The 23,534-nt window shown below is 35.7% G+C and overlaps 1 non-coding gene across 1 annotated transcript; it reads left to right on the top strand.

Annotated features, from left to right (window-relative positions):
- The first annotated feature begins 10,495 nt into the window (after positions 1 to 10,495).
- On the top strand, positions 10,496 to 10,567 carry TRNAA-AGC (transfer RNA alanine (anticodon AGC)). The gene has a single exon. It is a non-coding gene; the product is annotated as a tRNA-Ala (tRNA).
- The last annotated feature ends 12,967 nt before the right edge of the window (positions 10,568 to 23,534 follow it).

Below are 23,534 nucleotides of genomic sequence, written 5' to 3' on the forward strand. Positions count from 1 at the left end.
AATTTTTTAAGAACACCATTAAAAAAAAACAAAAAAATTTTATGCTAGGAAGAAAACCCATAAATTGTTTTTTCTAAAAATAAATGGAAATTGGAACACTAAAGCCGAAATGAAAATAGCTCGAGTAAAAATATGTCACTCTAATTTTTCTACTGTGTCCTCCAAACTCTGATTTTGGGGAAATAAAGGCCACTTTTAAGTTTCTCAAGCCTTCTAGACACTTTGGAAGTGCTAAAGAAGCCTCCAATATTACCAAAATGCTACATTCACCTAGATCTCAAGGAACACATATATATAATAAACCAAATTAATCTAGAAGCTATTTTCCTTTAAACTATTCTGAATCTCCAGGTCACATGAGAATGCAAGAGAAGAGAATACTTGGTTTATAAGGAAAAAATTAGCTATCTAATAGTCTCAAATCTCTCAAATAAATAAAAAAACCAATGAGTTATACCAGACAACACGACTCTGATACCATGTTATATTATGTGAGAAGCGAGAATCATGACATGACTTGATGTCGGTCGTAGATCACATGCAACTCCCCAAGAAGAAGATGATTGAAGATCAAAATAGCCGAATGAAGATAATTCTGATATGATAGAAATATAGAGACAAAAAAGAGAATTTTGAGAAGGCTCTCATCGAGCTATAACCGAACTTGTGAAGGTGAGACTATAATGCTTATAATATAGAAAAATAATAGCATATACATCCAAGGGGTACATTAACTCCTATTCCCCATAAAAAGTGGGAGGTTTTACCTTCTTGGTAAATGCCAAAATATATTGCATAACCTCCTTACATGGAGAGAGGAAAAGAGTTGAGAAAGTTGGCACATAAGGCCAAAAGAAGGTGAGAAACCTAACTACCCCATAACCCACTTAGGAAATGACAAAATAGTGGTTATGAGAGGCGGCACAACAAGCCAAAAGAGGGTGTCTTAATAACCTAAGCAAGCTTAAATAATATGTGTAGGAAAAATAAATACTCCCTAACATAAGGAAAATAAAAAGAAGGCATTATAGGTTGCAATCCATTCCTTATGTCCTTTTGAATGGTGTTCTTTTTAAGAAATATTTTAATGGTGTTTTTGTTGAGATATATAGAAGTTGATCAAATTGATAAAGTTTTGCATGATTTCCATGAAGGATCAGTTGCAAGTCACTTTTCACCAAGAACAATAACTCTTAAGATCATGAATGTAGGTTAATTTTGGCCTAATTTATTCAATTATGCACACTCATGGGTTATAAAATGTAAAGACCATACCATATTTGCAGAAAAAGAGAAATTAGCAGCACTTCCTTTGCAACCAATTTGACTAGAACATCCATTCATGAAGTGGGGTTTGGACTTCATTAGAGTCATAAATCCATCTTCTAGTGTTGGTCACAAGGGGGTACTTACAACTATTGATTATTTCACTAAGTGGATGGACTAAGGCAATTTCACTTAAAGAGGCCAATAAGACTATTATTCTGAACATTTATGAGGAGTTGATTACAAGGTTTGGTGTTCCTGAGTTTATTGTTTTAGATAATGCTCTTTCTTTTGTAGGAGCAAGAATAACTAATTGGGTTCTTAAAAATTAAATTAATTTGGATACATCCTTTAACTATTACCCTCAAGGTAATGGATAGGCAAAGCCCACAAACAAGAACCTTGTCAAGATTATCAAAAGAATAATGGAGGTTAACCAAAGGGCTTGACACACCAAGTTGAAATTAGCCTTATGGGCTGATAGAATCCATCCCAAAAGGTCAACAACATTATCACCATACATGCTTGTTTATGTAAAAGAGGCAAGGTTTCCTATTTTACTTTAACTTCGAGCTCTTGATTAGGCCAATTAACTTGATATGCTTGAAGAGGAGCCAATGGTAGCAAGGATAGATCAACTAGTTGAGCTAGAAGAAACAAGGAATGAAGCCATGAGGAAGTTGGATATTCATCAAGCTTAAATGAAGAGATCATTTGATAAAATAGAAGCCCTAGAACATTCGAAGAAGGTGACATAATGTTGAAGTGGGATGAGTTCAAGAGTAGGCTCGAAAATTATACTAAACTTGATGTATTTTAGAGTGGTTTGTATATCATTTTTTAGTGCAAGGAACATAATGCCTTCCATCTATCCAAGTTGTATGGAGAAATGGATCCTATCCCAGTCAATAAGATTAACCTTAAACAATGCTTCTGAGGTATTATCTAAATGAATACAAATGTTATAAACTGAATATGCATATAAAATTAGCATATTCAAACAAGAACATGCAAACCTGAAAATGATATGTTGATATGTTGATGATTGGTTGGATGTGGGTTCTCATTGATCCAATAGCATGATGACATTATAAGGATAGTATATGAAGAGGATGGTTAAAATGAGAGAAGAGGCCTCAATTTATAGATTTCAAATTTATAATGGATGATGGAGATCAAAAGATGATGAAGGGATAGGATTGAATGTGAGAGGAGAGGACAAGTCGGAGATCCAAGATATTTAGCCATAAAGGCATTATTTGACTCCACACTCCTCAAGGACATGGGGAAGAGGGACAAAGGACATTGGGAAGAGGATCAAGGAATTAGAAATTCCTTGAAAATAGGGAGTCTTGGAAGAATAAAGGTTAAAAGGAATTAGAAATTCTTTGGGAAAAGGGGGCATGGGGAGATTAAAGGAATTCAAAATTCCTTGTATAGAAAAAAGTGGGTGGCATTTAAGGTTGGGGGATGAGATGGCAAATCCATTTATGGCATGTTGTTGACTCATTCCTAATCTTAGAGATTAGGAATGTGCAAGTGATTAAGGGGATTGATTAGATAAGTTAATGAGGGTTAGAGTGCAAGTGGGAAATTTAGGAGGATGTGACATCAAGAGAGAGAATGAGTGGAGGAATATAAAATTTGGGGAAAAATGGTAAGAGGGTTAATTAGCTTAAATCAATTAATTAAGTGGGTATTAAATAATTGAATTACTAGGAGGATTTGTAGGACAAGGTTAGACATAATTAAATAAACGTAAATTGATTTAATTAATGGTGAAGGTTAAAATTAATTAAATAATGTAAATTTATTTAATTAAAAGTTGTGGGTTAAGATAAAGGATTAATTAAATAAATAATAAATATTTACTTAATTGGATAGAGTGGGATAAGGTCAAGTGTGGCTGGGTATGAAAATTTTTAGGTGTCTACATTTTCCCCCTCTTTTATATAGCATCATGAAGTGATGTTATATCAGAGAAGAATAGAACATAGTAGATAGAAAAAGGATATGCACTAGTAACATGATGCCTCCATCATAGTTGGGTTAGAAAGGATGACAAGGAGGTAGTGGTATGCCTCTCGAGAGGACATGTGGGTTTTAAGAACATTGGTGTGCTCTCAAAATGGATAAGAGGATTAAAGGATGAAAGGTGGGAGAGAAAATGGTAGGGAAGATGAAGGTGTGGATGAGAGGTAGAATGGAGGAGAATCATGTTGCAGTGGCAAGAGCAACCTAGATTTGATATTGTACTTGACATTATGCACCAAGGTATAAGGAACCAAGATGACAATGTGTCGAGCATGTAATAAAAAAGGTCAAGTACAAAGATATGCTTTATGATACCATGATATGGAAGACCATGTTGTCTTTGTGGACACAAGCAAAAAGCAAGCATGCACAACAAACCAAAAGAAAACCAAAATTTTGGCCCTAGTTAAGCTGAAAACCAATTGATTGATTGATTGATTGATTGAGAGGATAAAAATGTTAATGATAAGAACAATTCATACCCCAAGGATTGGGAAGGATACATCCCATGATGATGATTGTATTAAATATTTATTAATGGATTATCAATCAATTGGGATCAAGGTGATGGATTGATTAAGGATGATGGACTAGATTGCAATATGGATTGTATGGATTAGGATTGATTACATTTGATTGGATTGATTTAGTATTTTTGGATTATAGGGATGAAAGGAGGATAAATGGATTGGAGGATGATAAGTGGATTGGACATGATATGATAAGAGAATGAATGGGAACTAATGACAAGGGAGAACCAAGGCTTGGTAAAAAGATGGAATGGATGGAGATATTTCCTTGATAGGAGATGGATGGATTAAATGGATGGATATGGATATGATATGGAGGAATAAATAATGGGGGATAGGAGAGTGGAGATACAAGAGATATGTTGCAAAGGAGTAAAATGCCCCACATTATAGGTAGTGGAATTAAGATTGGAAGGATGGTGGATAAAGATGTATGAGATGTAAGGATAATACATAAGGGATATGGATGGTTGAGAAATTAAGGCTTTGATTTTCCAAAGAATGCATTTCCATTTTTATTTGCTTCTACCTTGAAGAAGATAAAAGGTAGTACCAGATGATGGATTTGGATAGGATGATGGATATGATATGGAGGATAGCATAGGATAGTAAAGATCAAAGATAGGAAATGGGCAGGGACTTATATAGGGTGATGGATATGGAGGATGATGGATATGGAAGATGTTGATGGTAGGATGGCATGGATGAAGATTGACTCCAAGTGTAGTGCAAGAGGATGAGGGGATTACACATGACACTTTTATACCAAGTTTTTATCATGGTACTTACCAAGGCGCCACAAGAAGTGGTTTTCACCATTGGATGGATTTTTTCTCTTTTCTTTTTCTTTTTCTTTTTCTTCTTTCCTTTTTCTTTTTGAATGTTTTTGGAATATTTTGGATGGATAGGGATGAGGATAAGTAAATGTAGATAAGTGAATTTGGAAGATAGTGGATGTGTGATAGGATAGAGGAAGGACTCAAGCATCTAGTTCCAATGATAGCATTCCTTGAATATGTGCTATAATATACCAATACAATTGGAGGCATACTCATAGATGTTGTTAGAAATGGATGGAGATATGGAGAAGGATGGAGGGAGATAAGGATTTATGCAAAGGTTTCAACTAAAGGAATGGGATTATGAAAAATGGATGTTGGATAATGGATGGGGTTTTGAAAGACTTGTGGATAAATGGACAGGGATGTGGAGAAGATAAACATTGGCACACACCTTGAAGGGTAGTGGAGTTTTGGGGGTGGGGATGTTGAAGTAGATGGAGGATTAAATGTGGATATTGGGAAAGTAGAGCCCAAAATAGATGAAGGGGATGATGGCCTTGGGATGGGGGATTTTGAGGCATAAGGGCTCAAAATGAATTTTGAAGATGGATAATTGGAGGACTTATAGGTGGAGGAATCTTTTGGATTAGCAATTTTGGATGCCAATTTGGATTTCTCTTTGAGGTGCATTGCTTCTATGAGTACTTTGGGAATCCACATAATTTTTGGTTTTTAATTTTTAGGCCTTTCTGGCCTTTTGTATTTTTCTTTCTTTTGGATCATGTTTTTCTTTTCTTGAGCATTTATTTTTGAGGGGACATGTTGATCCTTGGATTTTTGTGGATTTTTAGTTTTATGCACATTAGATTTGGAATCCAAATTGCTTCCAATAAAAATCATATGGGTGCATGGGGTTGGATGACATATAGATTTATGGATGGTATGATGGAGGGAGAATGTTCAAAGGAATTCAAAGATGTGTATCTTTTTTATCTTTCTTAGGGATAATTTGAAGTGATGCAGTGATAGATGGACGTATATAAGGACCCAAGATGGATGAAAGGGATGAAGGGTTTAGCTTTGGAACATAGGGGTCCAAAATGGATGTGAATGAGGGAGGAATACAATTTTTGATGTAAGGGCCTAAAATGGATGTGGAAGATGGGGGATGGTGTAATTTTAATTTAAACAAAGGGATTTTGGATTAGGAGAGATGGAAGATATACCAACATCTTGAGCATGAGCTTTGTAGCCAAGGTCATATAAACTTTAATTTTTTTTGACTTGAAGGGGTTCAAATATGCCTTGTTCATGGCACATAGCCTTCACTATCTAGGAAATATTATATCACGTGAATTTATATTGGGGGGTTTAATATCCCAAAAATGAGGGTACAATAGCTACGAAAAAATACAATATCTGGTGAAAATAGGGGGCTTTTAATTTAGGTTGTGTATTGGAAGGGGGTGACAAAAAAGGAGTTTAGGGTAATATTTTTTGAAAATAGGGGGATTCTTTAGTATTTCATGAACACACAAGATATGACCCAGGTTCACTAAGTGAAGGCCATGTGGTTCATTGAGGTCTAACCCTTTTCCTTGATAATTCATTTTTTCACAAATTCTTTTTCCAATAGGATACTTTTATTTTGGAAACAAGATGCAAGTCCATTTTGAGGGGGGTGTGAGGTGGAAGGAATTTAAGCTCTTGGAGAAATCATATTGGATGAAGGTAGAAGAGCCAAGTTGATAGGTATGGGATTCATGGGTATCTTGGATAGGGATGATGGTAGCTTGTGTAGGATTGGGATCATGTGGGGGATTAGGAGAAATATTAGGATCATGAGATGGATTAGTATCATGACATGGAGATGAAGGAATATTTTGATCCTGACTTGGGATGGGATCATTTGGTGGAGTGGAAGGGATGATGAGATCTTGAGATGGAAGGAGAGCATTATATGAAGGGATTATTTTTTCTTGAGATGGAGTGGAGGGTAGGCATGGATCTTGAGATGGAGAGGTATCATGAGATGGAGGGATGCTTTGATCTTGAAGTGTGGAGGAATGTATGCTAGCATGATTTGGAACAAGCTCTTGACATATTTGGGGTTGTGGGGATGATGTGATGGAGGATGATATGGATTATTCAACTTGGGTAGATGGAAGGATGGGAGCATCATGAAGATTAATGGAATGAGGGTTGTCTTGATTTGGAGGGGATGGAGGTAGATGTATTCCTTGGGGAGTGGGAAAATTTGGTTTGAGGTGGGGATTTAGTCTCCTTTGCTAATATTTCTTGGATAAAATAATGAAGAAAGGACTTGGAGGATGGGGATGATGTGGATTTTGGAGGATTGGGATTGTGGGTTGAGGGATTAAGTGAGGCATTAGGATTATGAGAATTGCAGTGCAACAAACTTGGATTATGGGTAGGAGTGATGGCGAAGTTAGACAAATATGGAGATTGGCATGTGCGTAGTGGAGAAGATGGAGGTATGGATGTTATATGGGAGGGCTATGTGGGTGAGGGATAATACAGAGACTTGGATGAGGGATAAGATATATTTCCCTTGTCAAAGGTAAAGGAAGGATAAGGAATGTGAGATGGATTGGGATCGGATATAATATATTGAGGTGAAATGGATGGGGCTATGGTAGATGGATGTGAGGTTATGGGATTTACTTGGTAAGTGGGAGACATGAATAGGTGGAAGCTGGATAAATTTGAGTCATGTATGAGTTGGATGGCCATGATTGATAGGTTGGATGGGTTGGATGTGTGGTTTGAAGAATGGTGTTTGACATAGATCCTTGAACTTCCATGACCATTTTTCAAACCAAACCATGATGTTGGGATATGGGTATTGGATTTGGATTATATTAGGTCTTTGATGAGGATTGGGATCAAGTATGGATGAAATTTGGAAGATGGATGAGGGATGTTTAGGGATGATTTTAGATGGGGTTTAGTTTAGAAGAATATGATGACAGAGGAAAGATTTGTTTGAGAGAGTTGGATTTTGATTTGGAAGATTGATGAGATTTGGAATGTGAGGGGTGATGGATGTTTGGATATGATTTTTGATTAAGGATCAGGGATCAAAGTCTTGATTGAGATAAGTAAATGGCTAATGGGTGATTGATTTTGGATGAAGGGGTAGATGGATTGGATTATGATTTGGTTGGAATGTCATTAGGTTGCCAAGGGGATTGGATTAAGATGATTATGATGATGATAAAGGATGGGGATTAAGGATGATAATGGATAGAGGATGATTAGGAAGATATGAATGATGGGATTGGATAAAGAGAAGTGGGTTTCGATGTGAATTATGGAGGATTGTTAGGATAAGAATTAGGACCTTAATTGGGTTAAGAAAAATGATGAGGATTATGTTCCTAATGAATGGATTATGGATGAAATCATGCTTAGGAGGAATGATTAGGATGAATAGGAAGATTATTAGGAGATGATTACGGGTTATTAGGATGAGATGGGTGATTGGGATGATTAAGGAAGTGATTAGGATGAGGTTGATAGATGAAATATATGACCTGAAGATGATGTGGAAAGCTTGACTTAGAGGAAAACTAGACATAAACAAAAAACGGTTTTGACTTTTGAAATGTTTTGATTTTTATGATTTTTTTATTTTTTTTTATTTTTTTGGACATTTTGAGTTTTTTATTTTTTTTGGATTATTGGGTTTTATGATTTTTTTTGGTTTTTGACTTAAGATGAAAACACACAATGAAATGATGCAATATAAAAAATCCTATGGCTCAATTTGGATTTGTGTCCCCTTTTGGTTTCAAGTGGGGAAGGTGATTTAAATATTAAAACACATAAGACACACCAACAAGCTTTCTCAAGTGGGATTATCATTCCTTGTATCCACAAGGCACCACAAGGAAAGATGGCTAATTTTTTTTAACTAGGCTTCACAAGATCAACTAGGGGGTGTCCTCTATATACACAAAATACGTGAAGCCCAAATCCATAGATGAAAAAGAATAATGCCAAATAATTGGGAGGATATGGTAACCCAATCTCCACCTTCACTTCCCAAAAGTATAAAGTTCTTTGGGGCTTAGCCAAGATTGACAAGATTCTACTTCCAAGAGGGGTTGGCTTTAGATTCACCCCCCACTTTTTATACTTCATTGGAACATGAGAGTTGAGGTCATCCCTCGGGGTGATGAAATCCCCAAGTAGGCCTCCTAAAAAAGAAAACAAGGCCTTTTATTTCATGTGCACTCAAGTTCACCCTAAGGCGCTAGAGGAGAGCATACCTAAGTGAGTCTTGGGATTCAAATTAAAGACACTCATTTATTTTAGATCCAAATGCAAATGTGATGGGTTCATTTTAAGCCCAATTTGAAGATATGAGGAAAAAATGCCAAATAGATTGTCTAAAGAAAAATTTAATTGCAAAAATGGATTCCTTATGATTTTCTAGCAAATTTAAAAAAAAAAGATTTCTCAAAAATGATTATATGAAAAAGTTATGAGCATTTGAAGTTTCAAAAGAAAGGATGAATTTGAACGTGCACACCTGATATTTGGAGTAGAACCTAAAATATTTGTTTCCACCATAGAATATAGCTTTAAGTCATCTTTCCAATGCTTTTTAAAGTTCAAAAATCCAAGTTGGGAGTGAAAAGTTACACCCAATTTCGTGAAACTACTATTTTATGAATTTGCAAAGAGGAAGGGGTCTAATTCTACACATGACCAAGGGCTAAAATAAAGGTGATAGATATTTCCCTCTCTACCCCTAGTATTTCATGTGACCAAGAGCTAATTGTGCAAGAAAAATAATTAAATAAATTAATAAAAGAAATTGAAATGAAATTTTAGTTTTAGTAAGAATAAAATGAATGTTAATTTAAAAACTCATAAAACTAAGAAAAATTTATTTGTTTTAAGATGCATATTTAAATAACATGTGCATATGCAGATCCCATGCATAAACTAAGATAATTAATTTAAACCAAACTTGAATCACAAGAACATTTAGGTGGCTTAAATAATAATTTAAAGAGAATAAATTCAAAGCAATCAAAATGAAAATTTAAAGCAAAGAGAGATACACTTGGCTGCACATTTAAATATATACAGTGTTGACTATAACCTTTTGATAGTTATATATAATAATGCAACAAAACAATCAAGCATAATTACATGAAAAATAAAAAGCTACAGAGGATACAATATGCAATGCTAATAATGTATTAAAAAAATACACATAGACAACAGTAAAATATTTAGAAATACCATTTGTATACACTACATATTAGTCAAAGCCATAGCTTATACGAAAATATATAGGGGAAGAGTACCAATAGATAACATAGTTCCAATAACTGTCACCTTATTGCCATGTTGACCCCCCAAAACATTAAAAAAAAATTGTTAGTACATAAATATAAAAAATACCAGTAAATATTTATTTTAATACCAATACATGTTCACAAATGAATTAGTAGTTGACAACAAAAAAGTAAAAAAAATAAACAACTACTAGCACATTTCCTATTTTAATACAAAACAACTTGCACAAATAATAAACATTTAAAAAAAAAAACTTAATGATTACATTTGCCACTTTATGCAAGTGGCTAAAAAGTGTTGGTGTTGGAAATAAGCCACACCCAGACCGACGATGGACTGGTCTAAGAGGGGCCAGTAACTCAGTGGTAGAGCACTCCAATAGCATATGGAAGGTCTTAGGTTCGAGTCCTAGTTGGTCCATGTCTCAACATGGTATCAGAGCCAGGTCTAGGCTAGGAGCCCCAAGCACATGAGAGGTGTGTCTTAAGGGGGGTGTTGGTGTTGGAAATAAGCCACACCTGGACCGACGATGGACTGGTCTAAGAGGGGCCAGTAGCTCAGTGGTAGAGCACTCCAGTAGCGTATGGAAAGTCCTAGGTTCGATTCCTAGCTGGTCCATGTCTTAACATGGTATCAGAGTCAGGTCCAGGCTAGGAGCCTCAAGCACACGAGAGGTGTGTCTTAAAGGGGGGTTGTTGGTGTTGGAAATAAGCCACACATGGATCGACGATGGACTGGTCCAAGAGGGGCCAATAGCTCAGTGGTAGAGCACTCCAGCAGCATATGGAAGGTCCTAGGTTCGAGTCCTAGCTGGTCCATGTCTCAACAAAAAGTACAAATGTACTCCAATTACAATTACATATGCACAACTATTGTTGCATTACATGACATAAAAATAATTAACTTTAGACTTCTTAGACACTCAAGTTTACATTCTTCCAAATATCACTTCACAACTTCATGCATTAAATGGATCTGCATTTGGTACCTACATTTGCAACAACTAGTGTAAGGCTCTCCAATAACCAAGAATCTGCATAAAATCAAATTTAAAAATATAAGTTTCATTCAAAGCATAGAAGAAAACTGAACAATTCAAAGAAATGGAGGACTGCATATTTAATGTGACATGACCGACTATTTCCCACAAAAATTCAAATTTGAAAATAGCTAGCTACCACAATCGAATGCATTGCACATTTGAATTATATTTTTAAGATAGAATTTTCCGTGTTACTTTCATTATAATCCAATTTATTGCATATTCCCGAGCTCTACAAATACCCTCTGCACATTCCTTGTTCAAGGGTGCACATTCAAGCTGGTACACACAGAATAACTAAATTCCCTCAGTGGTCAACATTAAATTCTATAAATATTTTAATTGAAATTATACCGTTTTCAATAAACCAACATTTTTTTCAATATAGTCATTGTAAATAATATTAACAGCCATATTGGATGTCCAATGATGGTTTAGCTCCTTTGTAGTTGCGTTATGCTTTGCCTACTGATTATTTCTTTGTATGCAGTTTACAGTTTCATTTCAATGCTCTCTTACAGTTTAATAATGCTGAAATCCTCACAGAGAATGGCAAAACAATTGAATATCTCTTCGTTTTCTTCGAAACCCCTTCATTATTTATCATTTCACTTTATGGGTGTGTTGTTAAATGGCATCTCTCTTTTTATAATGCCAAAATAATTACAGAGAATGTAAAAAAAATGATTACTGTTCAAAATTATTTGAAACCCCTTCATTATTTATCATTACAATAATGTGTATGCCTAATACTATTACTTACAGTGACTATATACTGGCTATAAGGTTGTTGTCCACATATATATAGATGTGTGTGTGTGTGTGTTTGTTTCTGTTATTATCAACATATAACAACCTTCTCACATACACGTTATGGGCCCCTTGGCATCAATTACCGTCAACTACATTGCCCTAAAAACTTTCGGAAATGAAGATTTTTTAAGGCATTTTCATTGTTTGCTCTACCTTTAATTTGTTAATATACTCACTGTAAATAATATTATCAGGCATACAATATATTACTTCCAATAAATTTCATATGAGAAATACAACATCATTCAATTATTAGTCATTTGAGAAATGAATCTGCATCTTAATACTATATCATCAATATCCAGTTTTTAATCACATCACAGTTACATCTTTCACTCATGTATCTTGTGCTTCTAGGTTCTCTCCTTGTTATGTAATGTTTCAAGTTCTGCACCTATGTGTGTGTGTATATTTATATATATACACACACAACACCATTTTATTTTGTTGAAACATGTTCAATGATGTAATTGTTCACTATCTAATAGAATATCAACAATATCCAATTTTCAATCACATCATAGTTACATACTTAACTCCTACATGGTTGTTTCGAGTTCTCTGGCTATATGGTTATTGTCTATATTATCAGGCATACAAAAATAGAGACACAGTACCATTTTGTTTTGTTTAAAGATGTTCAATGATGGATTTGTACTCATTGGTACCTACAGAAATTGATTTGTTTTTCATTATTTATCTCAATGGCATTGAGGGTTTCATTTCAATGATTTGTCTCTATATATGTATTTATATAGGCACACACAGTTGCATTTTATCGTTGGTACCTTATCGTTGCTAGTTCACTGAACATAATGACAATAGGTAGAAAGGGAAACAAATGTGTTCTACATCGAACAGTTAGAGTCACTCGTGGGGTGCACTTCCCTAATGAAGATAGTTTTGTCCAAAATTAAGACCCAGTGACTCTTGTTGTAGATGACCATTCACCTAACAATGCAACTGATGTGGAAACTACTATTGTACATGACCATTCTACTTCAACTTGTAATCCTATTCCAGAAACACCACAAGTACAAGTGGCCTCAAAGGTTCCCAAACCAAAATTGAGCATATTTGAAATGAAAGAAGCAATATCATGCATAGAAGACAAGCACATGTCTCTTAGAGGCACATCAATGAAGTATGGTATCCCCATTTCCTCTTTGAGGGAATGGCAGATGGGAACCATAACCATGATTGTGAGGGGTCCATGCACCATTTTATTAGTAGAGGAGGAGGATGAAGTTGTCCAATGGTGCAAAGACATGGCTGAAATTTGGTCACAGTCAACTTCAATCAACCATTTCCCAAATTACCGAGAATAAGCCTAATCCATTCAAAAATAGGATGACAGGGAGATCATGGTGGGCAAGTTTTAGACGAAGGCACCCTGATCTGATGATGTGAACAACAAAAGGAATGGACTCTAATAGGGTTATTATGCTTAGACCTTGTATTTTTGCCTCTTTCTATGACAACTTGGAGGTATTGTACAAACTTATTCACTATGGTAGTAGTTAGATTTGGAATTATGATGAGACTGGTGTGCAAGCTAGGAGGAATTGTGGAATGAGAGTAATAGCCAAATTGGGCTAGAGGTGTGTACTGCACCTAATTTCCAAGAGTAGAGAGTGGATTACTATTTTGGCATGTGTTAGTGCATGTGGTTTTAGCATTCCTAGATTTTATTTGTTCAAATCTAAGAGGCATATCTAAAACTACATTGAAAATTGTGAGCCAGGAGCACGCATGACAGTCCAAGAACATGCATGGATGACAAAGGAGTTGTTCTTAATTTGGTTGGAACATTTTACATGTTCAATCTTTGGTGGAGTTTCACCCTCTTGTAGGGCCCTACTAATCTTCGACAATCATGGCAGCCATGTAGCCTTCAAGACAATTGAAGAAGCAAGGTGGATAGGTACAGAATTGGTAACCCTTCTTGCTTATACAAGCCACAAACTACATCCACTTGATGTTTTTGTATTATCACCTTTCAAGAATTATTTCCAACAATAAAAGAGTATATGGATGTCAAAGTACCCACAAATTGAAATTGGAAGGGAAGAGTTGGCAACTCTTGTAAGCAAGGCCTTTGCCCAAGCATTGACACTAGCTAATATAATTAGTGGCTTCCATAGGATAGGTATTTGGCCACTTAACTGATCCTCATTATAGAATGATATGAAGCCAAGTGAGGCATTTGAGGTTGTAGTTGATATACACCCAACTATTGGAACAGAACATGATGCCACTTTAAGGGATGAAGAACCAGAGTATATGGCAATGAAAGCTTGTTTGTGGTTGGCTGGATATAATAAGAAAGACATTCAAGATTTTGTAGAATGCCATAGCAAAACACAAGCAATGGTTGAGGGTACAAGTTTGACACCACAAACTACCGAACCAGGTCTTCCCCCACAATCCATCCAACCAAATGAGGGTTTGGAAAGTACATTAGCAGGCATGTCTTTGCCAACACAAGCTATCATACCAGACTGGACCCAAGAAGAAGCCAACTGTGATGATGTAGCCCTTTCTATGCCAAGTCTGCCAAAAATTGATCCAACAGATGTGATACATTACTTCACCAATGCAGTCAACTAGAAGCAGTAAAATGGTGTTGATTGTGAAGATGAAATTCACATAAGTGAAGATGAACTTGAGTTTGTTCCATGTACACGAGAGGATGGGCAGAAAGTGCCAAGGCAAATCAACAGATTCTTAAGAATTTCAATGCAGAGAATGAATCAATCTTCACATGGAGGTAGGAAAGTGGTGCTATGTCTTAGTAGCTAGTCACAGATCTTGACATCTGATGAGTATATTCAAAGGGAAAAAGATAAAGATATTGGAATTCTACACTCAATGAGAATGGTTGATGTTCTCATTAATGGTAACCAACCGGTAGCAGGTTTCTACTCATTCACCGACGAAACAAACATCATCTACAAGTACCGGCAAGCACATTCACCAACATCCAGATTACACCGACAATGAAGTATACCGACATCCAAGCCGACATGAGACAAGTTTTGCATATGTGAATTATATTGTAATGTAATTAATTATTTGTAAGCCGACATGATGTATTGTAAAGACTCATATATGTATGAGATCTAATAAGTCATTTTTATAGTAGCATGGAATAAAAGCATATTATGTAGAAAATAGTGAAAGGATTTTGTAATAAGGCAGATAGGTTATGTAAGTGAATATCATTCACTGGCAAGGATTTTGGTTAAGGTTTATGATAGAGCTTAAACCGGTACTGAATCAAGCATTGCAGATGCTATTTTGAGCAGTACATTGTATCAGATTTAATCATCCATTTTGTAGTCAGTGAGAGTCTTCTATTGAGCAGTGAGCTCTAGTTGTTGTCCTTCTTGCATGTGCAGGCCCATATTGTAAGTAATATTTATTCATATTGGCCAGTGAGTAAATATTGTGGGTCACAAATCCCACCGAGGTTTTTCCCTTACCGGGTTTCCTCGCCAAAATATATTGTGTTATGGTGTGCATTTATGTTGTCTCTATTCTGATTAATTAAAAAATAGGTTTTCAGGACCCGAAACCTTTACAACATAGATAGAGAAAAAGAACTAAGAAGAACAATGCTTTAAAGTCCGCATACAAAAAGACTGGCCAAAAGACCAGCAGACAGAAAGAACAGCTTAACAACAAAAAACAACAAAGAAATAGAGAAGGCACTACACAGTAATTTTCTTCAGCAAATCCTCCACCTTAATCACCAGCTCATCGTAGGTGGCCCCAACAACTTTCAGGGCTTCCAGATCCTTGTTCGGTTTCTTTTCCTTCCTCTTGCCTCTAGTGCGGGTTCTGGGACCTTGAGCTTCCCCTATTCCTTTAGCTTCTAGGTCTATGTCCTGGATTTCCTTTTCTTCATCAAGTTTGCTGATGAGGGTGTGGGTGTTGTTAGCTAAGATCTTCAGGATACTTAGGCTCTATTCAGCAATGTTCTTCAAACACTCCTCAATTTTACCAATTTCGGTAACGGTATCCGAGAGGGTTTTATCGCTAGTGTCAGCAAGGCTCTTCCTTTCCAGCAAATCCTTCTCAATCTTCTCAAACCTAGGGTTAAAAGCATCTCTGATGTCTTCAGCTTTGGCAATGGTGTTTTTCAGGTCCTCAATATAGTCGGCCATAGTGTTCCCTTCCCTAGTATTAATGGTTTCCAGGATCAAGACTCTATTGTAGAGTTTTTTGTTTTCATCCTCAACTTTCTTGTAGCCATTAATGAGCCACTCCATAGTTTCCATGAAACCATGCAAACCCTCAGGAGGAGGACCAGATGGGGGGGCAACTTTTCCAGGGGTAACCTATTCCTCTTTAGGGATGTGGAGGGCGGAAATTGTATCAGCAGCCCTAAGAGTCTCTTCCATGGTCTCCTTTTCTAGACTCCGATCAACTTCCAGGGCCTTAACTTGCTTGTCAGCTGCCGGGTCCTTACCAATCTCCTCTTTCTTCTTGTGCTTTTTCTCTGTTATTTCTCTTTGTTGCATTATTACTTGTTTACTAGTACATTAATTTAAGTTAAAAAGTTGTAAATAAGTTCAAATATTCCATTAACCGATTAGACACTAATTCACCCTCCCCCCTCAGTGTCTTTGGGACTGTCATTGCATCTAACAATTGGTATCAAAGCCTGGTCCTCTATTTGCAAAAGCCTAACAGCTTGAGGAAGATTCTGAAATGAGTACTAATGGAGAATTTGAGAAAATAGTTGGAAGGATCTCTTGAAGATTTTGATGCAGAAAAATTGAAGAATATCAAACTTGAAGATGATCTAAGGACTGCTAAGGAATTCATTAAAGGACTTCAGGAGAACCTGGTTATAGCACAAAACAAGAGGAAGTAACTTCATGAGAAAATACAAAAACATGATGATGAAAAGGAAACTCTTGGAGATATTGCAGAGAAGTTAAGACAAGAAAACACTAATATGAGGAATGAAATGCAAGATTTAACCATGAGGCTATGTAAGGATATTGAAGATAGGAAAAAGAATGAAGAAGACTTGACCAAGAGACTTAATGATGGAGCAAATGAAAATCTGAGACTTTGTCATGAGAATGATATGCTAAAGACAGATCTAATTCACATTCAACATGATAAAGAGGAGCTTAGGAGACAAATTGGCATTCTAGAAAATGAGTTGATCACTACAAATGAACACAAAGACAAATTCAAGAAAAGTTCAGAAAGGCTTGATGACATGCTGAAAAGACAAAAAACCTGATAGAGATACAATTGGACTTGGATTTGAACATGGAGAAAGTTCTGGGACTGCAATTAATCAAGATCATAGCAAACCTGTAAGACAACCTAATGCTTATAAATTTAATGGGAAATGTTTTAATTGCAACAAATTTAGTCATAGAGAAAATTAGTGCAGATTTAGAAATAATCATAATACAAACTTACCCACCGGTCAATGTTCCAAATGCAATAAAATTGGTCACAATTCAGAAAATTGTAGATTGAATGTGAAATACTATGTTTGTGGTAGATTTGGACATTTTATCTAATCAATGCATAACACAAACCGATCAAGGATATGGAAAAGCTATTCAGAGGAATAATGTAACTTGTTATGCATGTAACAAGATCGAGCATATTGCAAAATTTTGTAGAAGAAAGACTATACTTGCAAACAATCAAGGATCTAAGGAGAAAGGAAAAGAAAAGGTAAATGAAATAAAGAAAGAATTTTCAAAACAATGGATTAAGAAGAGAGATCAAAGAGTTGATGAATTTATCTCTGCACCAGTTGAACAGAGTAATCCTCCACCGGTAGGAGATTCTTCATCTAACTAAGGAATAATCCTTAGGGGGTATGGCAGCAATTTGAAAATCATGCATTCTACCCTCGGTTGATGGTAAGAAGACACATTTCTTCTTTATCGGCAGATATGTTAAGATTTCACTTAACCAACAAGCATTTACTGCAATTTTTGAAGAACTTTTTGGTTATAAAGCACCAGAAAACTCTCATTTCAATCCAGCAAGCATCCAAGCATTCAAAGAGTGCAAAGAGAGAGCAAAGGCATCCTTAGGCAAAGTAGCAAGGTGTTTTTAGGCATTCAAATATTTTAAGTAAGAGGTATTTATCTTTCAAAATGGCATCTTCATCTTCTATACCTAATTTTATTGCAAAACTGTGCCCTAGGCCCGTATTTAAATTCATCCCTGAAATTGCTAAGCAAGATGATTCCATCGAAGACTTCTCTAAAATTTTGAAGGGAGTTTCTTTTGCCGAAGACCCGAGGATTTACATTCACTGCAACATAGAAAATTTAGGGTTTGATGATTTAAAGAACATGTACAATAATGTTATTACTGATGAACAAGGTTTGGTTAAACCGGAGCATAAGATTGTAGGAGACTTAGGATTTGTTGAAATTCTGAACATACCTGAATTTCTAAAGGAAGTGGTTCATCTTGTAATTAGTAGAGTTCATGGAGAGTTTATGTGGCTAGACTCTATTTTTAAAATCACTAAGGAAGCAATCAAGGCAGTTACTAGTTTACCCTCAACTGGTAGTAGGCTCGACAAAACAAAGAAGATACCTAACAAGGGTGTTATGGACCTAACCGGAGCCACATCCGATAATAGATCTCTTAGGGTTAATGACATTACTGATGTAAATGTGAGATATGTGAGCATGGTACTTGGCTATAGAGTAACTCATGTAAATAGATTAAATTCAGTTTCTAGCTTATGTATTCATAGTGCATATGAGATGGTTAAGAACAATACTAGGATTGATATCTATGAATGGCTTAAGGATGAACTAATAAATAACCTGAAAAAGATTAAGGGTGACAAGAAGGGGACATTCCATTTTGGAAACCTACTTGTGTGTTTGATGCTTTATTTCACCAAAGAGATACCCGACATTGGTCATAAGGACTTTGGATATGACATCCCGATAGGCAAACAAATCATGGAAGCTATTACCGGTATGGTCTCTAAAAGTGACAACATTATAGAAGACTACTTCAAAAACTTCCAAACTAAGATGAAAGCTAGAGAAAGGATACCACAGAGCATTGTAGACAAATATGACAAGCAAATATGTTTTGTAATCAAATGTGATGAAACATGGATGGAAGTTGTTACTCCTAGAACTATTTGGATAACAGAAATGGGATATGAAGTTGATCTAAATATTCTTGAAGCTTATGCTAAAACACTTCTTGATGCACCTAAGGAACCATCTAAAGAAATTTTTGGTAGTGGTGAGACCATTTAGAGTGCTATTTCGATGCAAAAGCAGAGAAAAAGAAGAGAAAAATTCATTTTGGAGATGCATCCAAGATGGATAAGGAGGTTAAGGAAAATGTAATACAGACAGTGGAAAAGCACCCGAGTTTAAGAGAGTTGAAAGGAAGAAGAGGAAAACCCCACTGGTACCCTCTCCTTCTCCCAAAAGGACTAGAAATATAAGGAAGAAGCATCAGGTTGTAAGGAAGCCTAAGAAGAAGCCAACTCCTAAGAAGAAACAAACTAAGACACCTGATACCCTTACACCAGAGAAAATGGCAAATGAGATAACACAAGAAGGTAATCTTAGTAATGTGAGAAAATTGTATCATTCTTACAAAGATTCTGACAAGGATACAATAGGGGCTAGTATTATTTTTCATCTAGGCATGTATAAGAAGGTTTTGATTGAAGTTGTAGATGATCTACTTATATCTAAGATTAGAGGCTAAAAGAATGTCAGTGATGGAACTGGATAAAAAGTTAAAGGTTGAAGCATTGTTGGTTGTGTTGGCATTCTACACTCTAGTGAGAAATGATGGTGTTGTCATTGATGGCAACCTTGTGGAAACCTTCAGGCAACCTTATGGCATTCATCTAGTAAACCACCAATAGGCACCAGCATCGGTAGACACTTCACCGGCAGCGGCAACAATGCATACCGACACTCCAGCTGACATGAATAAACTTTTTTTTATTGTATTTAATTGTAAATATCTTTTTGTAAAGCTGACATGGGATATTGTAATAGACTCATATATGTATGAGATCTTGTAAATCATTTTGTAATAAGGATAGTGGATGGAATAGAAGATGAGATATATGCGATTGCATATGACATATTTTGTATAAGGTTTTATGGTTATAGTGTGAGCTTAAACCGGTACTGAACCTGGCATAGTTAATGCTGATTTGAAGCAGTATATTGTATTGGATTTTCATAATCCATTTTGTAAGTTAGTGAGACTTCTATTTTGTGATTGAGCAGTGAGCTCTAGGTAGTTGGCCTTCCTGCATGCGTAGGCCCCTCATTGTAAGTAATATTTATTCATTGGCCAGTGAGTGAGTATTGTGGGTCACAGATCCCATCGAGGTTTTTCCCACACCGGGTTTCCTCATTAATCATCTTGTGTTATGGTGTGTTTTCTATGTTGTCTTTATTGTTCCTATTTACTGCATTAATTCTTATTTATCGATACACTATTTTGGAATACAAAATATTTAATAAGGTCAAATATTCTGTTAACTGGTTAGATATTGATTCACCCCCCCCTCTCAGTATCTTTGGGACTGTCATTAATCCTAACAATCGGTATCAGAGTCTGGTCCTCTATTTTCAAAATCCTAATAGCTTGAGGAAGATTCTGACACCGGTACAGATGGAGAACTTAAGAAAGCAATTGGAAGGAGCTCTTGTAGACTATGATTCAGAGAAGATGAAGAATATCAAACTTGAAGATGATCTAAGGACTGCACAGGAATTCATTCAAGGACTTCAAGAGAATCTTACTATTGCTAGAAATAAGAGAAAAGAACTTTATGAGAAGATCCAGAATGACAATGATGAAAAGGAAACTCTTAATGATCTTGTGAACAAATTGAGGCAAGAAAACATGACTATGAGGAATGAAATGCAAGACATGACTATGATATTTTGTCAAGACATTGAAGACAGGAAGAAGAATGAAGATGACTTGACTAGGAGACTCAATGATGTTGGTAATGAAAATCTAAGACTCAGTCATGAAAATGATATGTTAAAGATAGATCTGATTCACATGCAACAAGATAAAACTGAACTTATGAGATAGATGGGAATTCTGGAAAATGAGTTGGCTACTGCAAATCAACATAAAGAGAAATTCAAGAAAAGTTCAAAAGAACTTGATGATATGCTGAAAAGTCAGAAATCTAATGGAGATACTAATGGACTTGGATTTGAAGTTGGTGAAAGTTCCGGTACTGCAAACAATCATGATCACAATAAGCCGGTAAGATAACCTAATGCTTACAAATTTAATGGGAAATGCTTTAATTGTAACAAGTATGGTCATAGAGAAAATCAATGTAGATCTAGAAACAATCAGAACATTAATGCACCCACCGGTCAATGTTCCACATGCAACAAAATTAGTCAAAATTCAGAAAACTGCAGAATGAATGTGACATTTTATGTTTGTGGAAGATTTGGGCACTTATCTAATCAATGCAGAATACAAACCGGCATAGGATATGGAAAGGCTATTCAAAAGAATAATGTGACTTGTTATGCTTGTAACAAGATTGGACATATTGCAAAATTTTGTAGAAGTAAGACTTCACCGGCAAATAATAAAGGACCCAATTTGAAAGGCAAAGAGAAGGTAGATGAGGTAAAGCAATAATTTTCAAAATAGTGGATTAGAAAGAGAGATCAAAATGTTGATGAGACTATTCCTTCACCAGTAGAATAAAGTATTACTCCACCGGTAGGAGATTCTTCATCCAAATAAAAACTAACACTTTGGGGGTATTGCAACAAGTTGAATATCATGCAGTTTACCCTCAGTTGATGGTGTGAAGATGAATTTCTTCTCTACTAGCAGATATGTTAAGTTTCACTTAACTGATGAGCATTTAATGCGGTTGTTGAAAGAAAAGACATTATAAATAATCGATTTTCCCTCTTTTTCGATTCACCGAGCATTCAAACTTTCAGACAATGCAAAATCTAAGCAAAGGCATTCAAGGCAAAGAAGTGAAGCAATTTATTTCAAGCACTCAACCTTTATCAGACAGCTTAAGGTATTTTTCAAATGGCTTCCTCTTCTGTTCCGGAATGTATTGAAAACCCTAGTGTTGTGGAACTTGTAAAATGCCCTAGGCCCGTTTTCAAAATCATTCCCGAAATAGCTAAGCAAGATGATTCCATAGGCACATTTCCAAAAATTCCTAAAGGTGTAGCTTATGTTGAAGACCCTAGAATTTAAATTCACTACAATATTGAGGAATTAGGTTCTGAGGAAGTATTGAAGATGTTTAGAATCGTTATCTGTGATGAAAATGACAATGTCAAACCCCAGCACAAAATTATTGAGATCCTAGGTTTTATGGAAATCTTGGACATCCCTGAATTTCCTAAGGAGGTAGTGAGAATTGTCCTTAGCAGGGTACATGGAGAATTTCTTTGGCTAGATTCAGTTTGCAAACTCACCAAGGAAGCAATTAGGGTAGTGGCAGGTTTACCCTCCACCAGTAGTAGGCCAGACAAGACAAATAAGGTACCTAACAACATAGTCATGACCTTAATAGCAACAACATCTGATAGTAGATCCCTGAGAGTAAATGACATCAAGGATATAAATGTCAGATTCATAAGTATGATCTTAGATTATAAAACCACACATGCAAATAAACTCAATTTAGTTTCCAGTCTTTGCATTAAAAGTTCTTTTGATATGGTAAATAATGATGCAAAAATTGATGTCTGTGAGTGGCTAAAGGATGAATTAATAGACAACCTGAAAAAGATAAAAGGTGATAAGAAAGGAACATTTCATTTTGGTAATCTTTTGGTATGTCTTATGTTTTATTTCTCAAAAGAAGTTCCCAGTATTGGAAAGAAAGATTTTGGATATGACATACTGATAGGTAAATAGTTGCAAGAAGCCTTCACCGACATGGGTACTGATAAGGAAAACAATATAACTAAGTATTTCAAAACCTTCCAAGACAAAATGAAAACAAGAGAGAGATTGCCACAAATTATAGTAGACAAATATGATAAGGAAATCTCCTTTGTGATTAAAAAGGATGAAATATGGATGGAAGCAGTTCTTCCTAGAACTGTATGGGTAACTGAAATGGGGTATGAGGCTGATTTAAATATTATTGAGACTTATGCTAAAGCCCTATTAGAAGCACCTAGAGAACCAATGGAAGAAGTCTTTGGTAATGCAGAAGCAATTGAAAGTGGTGTACATACATTGAAACGAAGAAAGAAAAGAGAAAAGTACATAAGGAGTGCAACAAAACAAGTAAAGGAAATTAAAGAAAACATCATGAACATTACTGGAATAAAGGAAAGTGAACTAGAAGAATTACAACCAGAGGCACATATCTCACCGGTTGGTACATCATCTGAAAGTGAAATACTTGTTGAGTTCAAGAGAGTTGATAAGAAGAGAAAACCCTCACCGGTACCCTCTCCTTCACCAAAGAAAACAAGAAATAAGCAACAGGCGGTAAGACAACCGGTGAAGAAGTTGACACCCAAGAAGAAACAAAAACAGGTTATACCACCTTTGGATAACTTACTGAGTGAAATCACTGATGATGGCAACTTGGAAAATGTGAGCAAACTATATAATACATTCATTGATTCTGAGAAGGAAAGTATTGAGAACACTATTATTCTACATCTGGACATTTACAAGAAAGTGTTAATTGAAGTTGTAGAT

Source organism: Cryptomeria japonica, chromosome 8, assembly GCF_030272615.1.
Source record: "Cryptomeria japonica chromosome 8, Sugi_1.0, whole genome shotgun sequence".
Classification (NCBI taxonomy): domain Eukaryota; kingdom Viridiplantae; phylum Streptophyta; class Pinopsida; order Cupressales; family Cupressaceae; genus Cryptomeria; species Cryptomeria japonica.